The sequence below is a fragment of the Triticum aestivum genome, chromosome 7D (genome assembly GCF_018294505.1).
Source record: "Triticum aestivum cultivar Chinese Spring chromosome 7D, IWGSC CS RefSeq v2.1, whole genome shotgun sequence".
Lineage (NCBI taxonomy): Eukaryota > Viridiplantae > Streptophyta > Magnoliopsida > Poales > Poaceae > Triticum > Triticum aestivum.
The window spans coordinates 9,995,367-10,003,468 of record NC_057814.1 but is presented as its reverse complement, the minus strand read 5'-3'; the positions used below and the strand labels follow the sequence as shown (position 1 = coordinate 10,003,468).

Sequence of the window (8,102 nt, the reverse complement as noted above, 5' to 3'; positions counted from 1 at the left end):
ATCTGCCACGAGCCTCAATATTCATCGGACCACATACATCTGTATGTATGATTTCCAACAAATCTGCTGCTCTCTCCGTAGTTCCGGAGAACGGCGTTTTAGTCATCTTGCCCATGAGGCACGGTTCCCAAGTACCAAGTGATTCATAATCAAGTGATTCCAAAAGTCCATCAGTATGGAGTTTCTTCATGCGCTTTACACCGATATGACCTAAACGACAGTGCCATAAATAAGTTGCACTATCATTATCAACTCTGCATCTTTTGGCTTCAATATTATGAATATGTCTATCACTACTATTGAGATTCAACAAAAATAGACCACTCTTCAAGGGTGCATGACCATAAAAGATATTACTCATATAAATAGAACAACCATTATTCTCTGATTTAAATGAATAACCGTCTCGCATCAAACAAGATCCAGATATAATGTTCATGCTTAACGCTGGCACCAAATAACAATTATTTAGGTCTAAAACTAATCCCAAAGGTAGATGTAGAGGTAGCGTGCCGCCCGCGATCACATCGACTTTGGAACCATTTCCCACGCGCATTGTCACCTCGTCCTTAGCCAATCTTCGCTTAATCAATAGCCCCTGTTTCGAGTTGCAAATATTAGCAACAGAACCAGTATCAAATACCCAGGTGCTACTGCGAGCATTAGTAAGGTACACATCAATAACATGTATATCACACAAACCTTTGTTCACCTTGCCATCCTTCTTATCCGCCAAATACTTGGGGTAGTTCCGCTTCCAGTGACCAGTCTGCTTGCAGTAGAAGCACTCAGTCTCAGGCTTAGGTCCAGGCTTGGGTTTCTTCTCAAGAGCAGCAACTTGCTTGCTGTTCTTCTTGAAGTTCCCCTTCTTCTTCCCTTTGCCCTTTTTCTTGAAACTAGTGGTATTATTGACCATCAACACTTGATGCTCCTTCTTGATTTCTACCTCCGCAGCCTTTAGCATTGCGAAGAGCTCGGGAATCGTCTTATCCATCCCTTGCATGTTATAGTTCATCACGAAGCTCTTGTAGCTTGGTGGCAGTGATTGGAGAATTCTTTCAATGACGCTATCGTCCGGAAGATTAACTCCCAGTTGAATCAAGTGATTATTATACCCAGACATTTTGAGTATATGCTCACTGACAGAACTATTCTCCTCCATCTTGCAGCTGTAGAACTTATTGGAGACTTCATATCTCTCAATTCGGGCATTTGCTTGAAATATTAACTTCAACTCCTGGAACATCTCATACGCTCCATGACATTCAAAACGTCGTTGAAGTCCCAGTTCTAAGCCGTAAAGCATGGCACATTGAACTATCTAGTAGTCATCAGCTTTGCTCTGCCAGATGTTCTTAACGTGGTCAGCTGCATCAGCGGCAGGCCTGGCACCCAGCGGTGCTTCCACGACGTAATTCTTCTGTGCAGCAATGAGGATAATCCTCAAGTTACGGACCCAGTCCGTGTAATTGCTACCATCATCTGTCAAGTTTGCTTTCTCAAGGAACGCATTAAAATTCAATGGAACAGCAGCACGGGCCATCTATCTACAACCAACATAGACAAGCAAGATACTATCAGGTACTAAGTTCATGATAAATTTAAGTTCAATTAATCATATTACTTAAAAACTCCCACTTAGATAGACATCCCTCTAATCCTCTAAGTGATCACCTGATCCATATCAACTAAACCATGTCCGATCATCAAGTGAGATGGAGTAGTTTCAACGGTGAACATCACTATGTTGATCATATCTACTATATGATTCACGCTCGACCTTTCGGTCTCCGTGTTCCGAGGCCATATCTGTTATATGCTAGGCTCGTCAAGCTTAACCTGAGTATTCCGCGTGTGCAACTGTTTTGCACCTGTTGTATTTGAACGTAGAGCCTATCACACCTGATCATCACGTGGTGTCTCAGCACGAAGAACTTTCGCTACGGTGCATACTCAGGGAGAACACTTATACTTTGATAATTTAGTGAGGGATCATCTTATAATGCTACCGTCAATCAAAGCAAGATAAGATGCATAAAAGATAAACATCACATGCAATCAATATAAGTGATCTGATATGGCCATCATCATCTTGTGCTTGTGATCTCCATCTCCGAAGCACCGTCATGATCACCATCGTCAACGGCGCGACACCTTGATCTTCATCGTAGCATCGTTGTCGTCTCGCCAATCTTATGCTTCTACGACTATCGCTACCACTTACTGATAAAGTAAAGTATTACAGGGAGATTGCATTGCATACAATAAAGCGACAACCATATGGCTGCTGCCAGTTGCCGATAACTCGGTTACAAAACATGATCATCTCATACAATAAAATTTAGCATCATGTCTTTACCATATCACATCACAACATGCCCTGCAAAAACAAGTTAGACATCCTCTACTTTGTTGTTGCAAATTTTATGTGGCTGCTACGGGCTTAGCAAGAACCGTTCTTACCTACGCATCAAAACCACAACGATAGTTTGTCATGTTGGTGCTGTTTCAACCTTCGCAAGGACCAGCCGTAGCCACACTCGGTTCAACTAAAGTTGGAGAAACTGACACCCGCCAGCCACCTGTGTGCAAAGCATGTCGGTAGAACCAGTCTCACGTAAGCGTACGCGTAATGTCGGTCCAGGCCGCTTCATCCAACAATACCGCCGAACCAAAGTATGACATGCTGGTAAGCAGTATGACTTATATCGCCCACAACTCACTTGTGTTCTACTCGTGCATATAACATCAACGCATAAAACCTGGCTCTGATACCACTGTTAGGAACGTAGTAATTTCAAAAAAATTCCTACGCACACGCAAGATCATGGTGATGCATAGCAACGAGAGGGGAGAGTGTTGTCCACTTACCCTCGTAGACCGAAAGCGGAAGCGTTAGCACAACGCGGTTGATGTAGTTGTACGTCTTCACGATCCGACCGATCAAGTACCGAACGCACAGCACCTTCGAGTTCAGCACACGTTCAGCCCGATGACGTCCCTCGAACTCCAATCCAGCCGAGTGTTGAGGGAGAGTTTTGTCAGCACGACGGTGTGGTGACGATGATGATGTTCTACCAATGCAGGGCTTCGCCTAAGCACCGCTACAGTATTAGCGAGGTGGACTATGGTGGAGGGGGGCACCGCACACTGCTAAAAGATCAAACGATCAATTGTTGTGTCTCTAGGGTGCCCCCCTGCCCCCGTATATAAAGGAGCAAGGGGGGGAGGTGCGGCCGGCCAGGAGGAGGCGCGCCAGGAGGAGTCCTACTCCCACCGGGAGTAGGACTCCCTCCCTTCCTTGTTGGACTAGGAGAGGAGAGGGAAGGAGAGAGGGGGAAAGGAAAGGGGGGCGCCGCCCCCCTCCTTGTCCAATTCGGACATGGGGGGGGAGGGGTGCGCGGCTGCCCCTTGGCCTCCTCTCCTCTTCCACCAATTGGGCCCATGAGGCCCAATAGCCTCCGGGGGGTTCCGGTAACCCCCTGGTACTCCGGTATATATCCGATAACCCCCGGAACCATTCCAGTGTCCGAATATAGTCATCAATATATCAATCTTCATGTCTCGACCATTTCGAGAATCTTCGGTACATCCGGGATCACATCCGGGACTCCGAACAACCTTCGGTACATCAAAACATATAAACTCATAATATAACTGTCATCGAAACGTTAAGCGTGCGGACCCTACGGGTTCGAGAACTATGTAGAGATGACCGAGACACGTCTCCGGTCAATAACCAATAGCAGAACCTGGATGCTCATATTGGTTCCCACATATTCTACGAAGATTTTATCGGTAAGACCGCATAACAACATACGTTGTTCCCTTTGTCATCGGTATGTTACTTGCCCGAGATTCAATCATCGGTATCTCAATACCTAGTTCAATCTCGTTACCGGCAAGTCTCTTTACTCGTTCCGTAATACATCATCCCACAACTAACTCATTAGTTGCAATGCTTGAAAGGCTTAAGTGATGTGTATTACCGAGAGGGCCCAGAGATACCTCTCCGACAATCGGAGTGACAAATCCTAATGTCGAAATATGCCAACCCAACAAGTACCTTCGGAGACACCTGTAGAGCACCTTTATAATGACCCAGTTACCTTCACTACAGGAAACAGCTACTTTGCCGTCTGCCACGGCGGACGGCAAAGGCTCGAAAGGCGGACGGCAAAGACCTTTGCCGTCAGCCGCGGACGGCAAAAGGCTCCGGCAAAGAAGGCTACGGCAAAGACCTACTTTGCCGTCTGCTTCCAGGCGGCGGACGGCAAAGGCTCTTTGCCATCTGCGGCGGATGGCAAAGAAGCGGACGGCAAAGAAGGTGGCTAACGGCAGCCTTTGCCGTCCGCCAGCTGACGGCAAAGGCTACAGGCTCTTTGCCATCTGTTGGCAGATGGCAAAGAGACCAAATAGGCATTAATTCTGTTTCTTCTTATATCAATTCATTTTCACAGAAAATCAAACACATATATATATGACCAATATAGCATATCCAACACATATTACCAATACTCATGAACACATATATATCCAACACATGTTACCAATATATAGTCATGAACACATATATATCCAACACATATCCATGAACACATATCCAACAAATATTACAAGGAATGATCTAAAACTAAATATCTATTTTCCTAAAAGACTATCTTATTACTAAGATCTTCTCCGGATCTTCTTCTTTTCTTCCAACCTGCATAACAAAAACACTAAGAAAGAGAGAATGGGTTAGGAGTAGAAATGTAGCATTTCACTTGGTGAAATGCAATGCCCTAGGAGCCAGTACTTGAGATCAAGATAATCAGCCAACCAGACCAAGTCCCAACACATCCAACCACCAGCAGCTTAGAAGAGATAACTATTAAGGAGAGCTACAGAAGACCTCAAGGTATACTTGAGGGATTATGTGCTCAGACAGCCTGGAAGTGCCAGGGCTAGTTCATCACAGCACAGGGATAGTCACATGTAAATTAAGCCTAAGAGAGGGGGGCTCAGACCAGCATCACTGCCCAAATCAGATGTAGTATCTGTCTTATCAGTAGAAAACTAGGAAAGTAACAGCCAAAACCAAGTATAGCATCTGTTCATAGGCTATTAGAAAGAGACAAATAGGAATAGCCAAACCAAGTGGTATCTGTTCATATCAGTATTAGAAGTAAAATAACTAAGAACAAGTGAGTATCCGTTCATGAGTAAAGTAACTGACCAAAGTAACAACTCCAGGATCAACTAAACAGAACAGAGCAGTACAGGAGTATATATACTTCACAAATACACATAGATGGTCACTGACCAAAACCCTGACACAGCAAGAATCATCACAGAGAGCTCCAATACAAGTTGATGCTCATCTACAGCAGCTAACCACAGCTAATAGAGCCTCACATCCCACAAGATCAAGATCTAGAGCTATGCATTAGAGAGATCAGGAGGGGAGCAAGGAGAAGCTCACCAAAAGGAGTTGTAGCCGAAGTAGGATGCAGCCACACCATCACTATGGTGTGACCAGCATCACAACCAACACCACCACAACAAGCCGGAGCTTGCCAGAGAGCACCACAACGGCGGCACCAGTGAGAGCACGGGCACGAAGGCGCCAACCAGGGGCACCGCAACACGGAGGCGCCACCCAGGGGCACCACCGCGCCACGGCACATCCAGCACCGCCGGCGACGTGGGCACATCCAGCACCACCGCGCCACGGCACATCCAGCACCGCCGGCGACGTGGGCACATCCAGCACCACCGCGCCACGGCACATCCCACAACCACAACCACGACACATTCAAGTTGTGAAGTGCCATTCATGTGTCACTAACATGTGGCCCCAGGGCACTTTTTAGGTATACATCTTTCTGTGGTACCAAGTTAAAAAAAATCTTGGTACTAGTTGGCCCCAGACGCACAGAGGTCAGGTTTCTGAATATAGCAATGAGCTGCTTCGGAGGTTCTGGCTGAATCCAAATCTGCAGCAAGAACATACATGCACAACTGAAACTGGTAGAGAAGACATGGTATGACGATGCAGAAGATTTATATTTAAGTGGTGCGCAGAAATTAAGTATACCATTTGGTACCCAAAACACAGAGTCAGTGTTGACAGGTTCCTGGCACCAACACTCGTTGACAGGCATTCGCTAAGCGCGAATGGCTCTTGCCATGCCTTGGCTTTAGAAGCGAGTACTAAACCGCGAAGCTCAGGAACGTAGCCAAAGCGCACTGGAGGGTTATTGAAGAGCCAACATTTGCACTCCACTTGTCTAAGCTTGGGGACAGAGACGAGCTCGATCCGTGTGCACAAAAGGCCGATGAACTCAAGCTCCTGGAGCTCAGAGCACGGCACATCGATCTTGAGCGTGGAGTGCAGATCAAGCAGTCTGCAGAATCTCAAGCTGAGGTGCCTGAGCCTACTGCAAGTGCTAATGAGGTCAGGTGAGGGGAAGACGTGTAGAAGCTGAGGACGAGCACCTTGAGGGCACCACTCTCGCACACTCCCTCGGCGGGAGGCACCCGAGTGAGCAAGGCCCGTGCCGCGCCCGTGAACGCGTCCATGACCTGGAGCGATGTGGCGCCGCGGAAGTGACCGGCGTCGAGGTGCACGAGCGAGAGGTGGCTGGGGAGGTGCCGCCACCGCGTGGAGAGCGCGCCGGCGCGGACCGCCTCGCGCAGGTGGAGGCGCTCGAGGATGTCGAGGAGGAGGTGGTCGGGGAGGGCGCTGATTCCGTCCTCGCCGACGTGGCCGGCGTTGCGCTTGGGCGGCGGCGACTCCATGGTCCCGACCGATTGACTGAAACCCTAGCTCGAATCAATGCGCCCCAGGCGGCGGCCTCCTGTTCGAGGTCGCGGCTCCCCCACCTTGTGCCTGCCGCGCGATCCGGTGGCGAGGCCCGCCGGGAGGTCGGTGGCGCCGCCCGCGGCATCCCCGGGGCGCCGGTCCCAGGCGACGGAGACGGAGAGCGGGTGCGAGGAGTCCGGGCAGCGGCCCCGCGGGGCCTCGGCGGGCGCCCAGGAGAGGGAGACCGCGGCGGCGAGGAACCCGGCGAGGCCGAAGAGGAGGCAGGCCGCGGAGACGGCCGGCGAGGAGAGGAGCGGCGGGGGCGGCGGTGGGTGCGGCGGTGGGTGCGGATCTGGTGGGCCTCGGGGAGGGGAGAGAAGGAGAGAAGAGATAACGGCGGGGGGGGGGAGAGAGGGAGAGAAGAGATAACGTGCGATGGGGGTGTGGATCTGGTTTGCCGTCCGCTGTTTTGTCTCTTTGCCGTCTGCTAGCAGACGGCAAAGTGGGGGCTTTTTTTTCCGTTAGTGGGGGGCCACCTCTCTCTTTGCCGTCCGCCAGCTGACGGCAAAGATTCTTTGCCGTCCGCCAGCTGACGGCAAAGAACTGACTGATGGCAAAGGCCTGTTTTGCTGTCTGCCATTTTCTGTGCCGTCTGCTTTTGGGTAGCTGATGGCAAAGACCTTCTTTGCCATCCGCTAGCAGACGGCAAAGAGCTGGCAGATGGCAAATTAGCTGATTCCAGTAGTGCTTGGCACGTTTGGTAGCACACAAAGTGTTCCTCCGGTAAACGGGAGTTGCATAATATCATAGTCATAGGAACATGTATAAGTCATGAAGAAAGCAATAGCAACATACTAAACGATCGAGTGCTAAGCTAATGGAATGGGTCAAGTCAATCAGATCATTCTCCTAATGATGTGATCCCGTTAATCAAATGACAACTCATGTCTATGGCTAGGAAACATAACCATCTTTGATCAACGAGCTAGTCAAGTAGAGGCATACTAGTGACACTCTGTTTGTCTATGTATTCACACAAGTATTATGCTTCCGGTTAATACCATTCTAGCATGAATAATAAACATTTATCATGATACAAGGAAATAAATAATAACTTTATTATTGCCTCTAGGGCATATTTCCTTCACAAGCTTGGGGATGCTATGTTTGATGAAGATGATATTTTTAGTCCCCCAAGTTTTGATGAGAAAATTTATTTTGATGAAAGCATGCCTCCTATTTATGATGATTATATTGATGAAAGTGGATTTGGAGAGGTCATGACTTTATTTAGTGATGAATCCACTATTTCGGA

At 48.5% G+C, this 8,102-nt stretch overlaps 1 pseudogene; it reads right to left on the bottom strand.

Annotated features, from left to right (window-relative positions):
- Nucleotides 1–5,898: 5,898 nt before the first annotated feature.
- LOC123170602 (FBD-associated F-box protein At2g26860-like) lies at nucleotides 5,899–6,786 on the bottom strand (annotated as a pseudogene).
- Nucleotides 6,787–8,102: the final 1,316 nt, after the last annotated feature.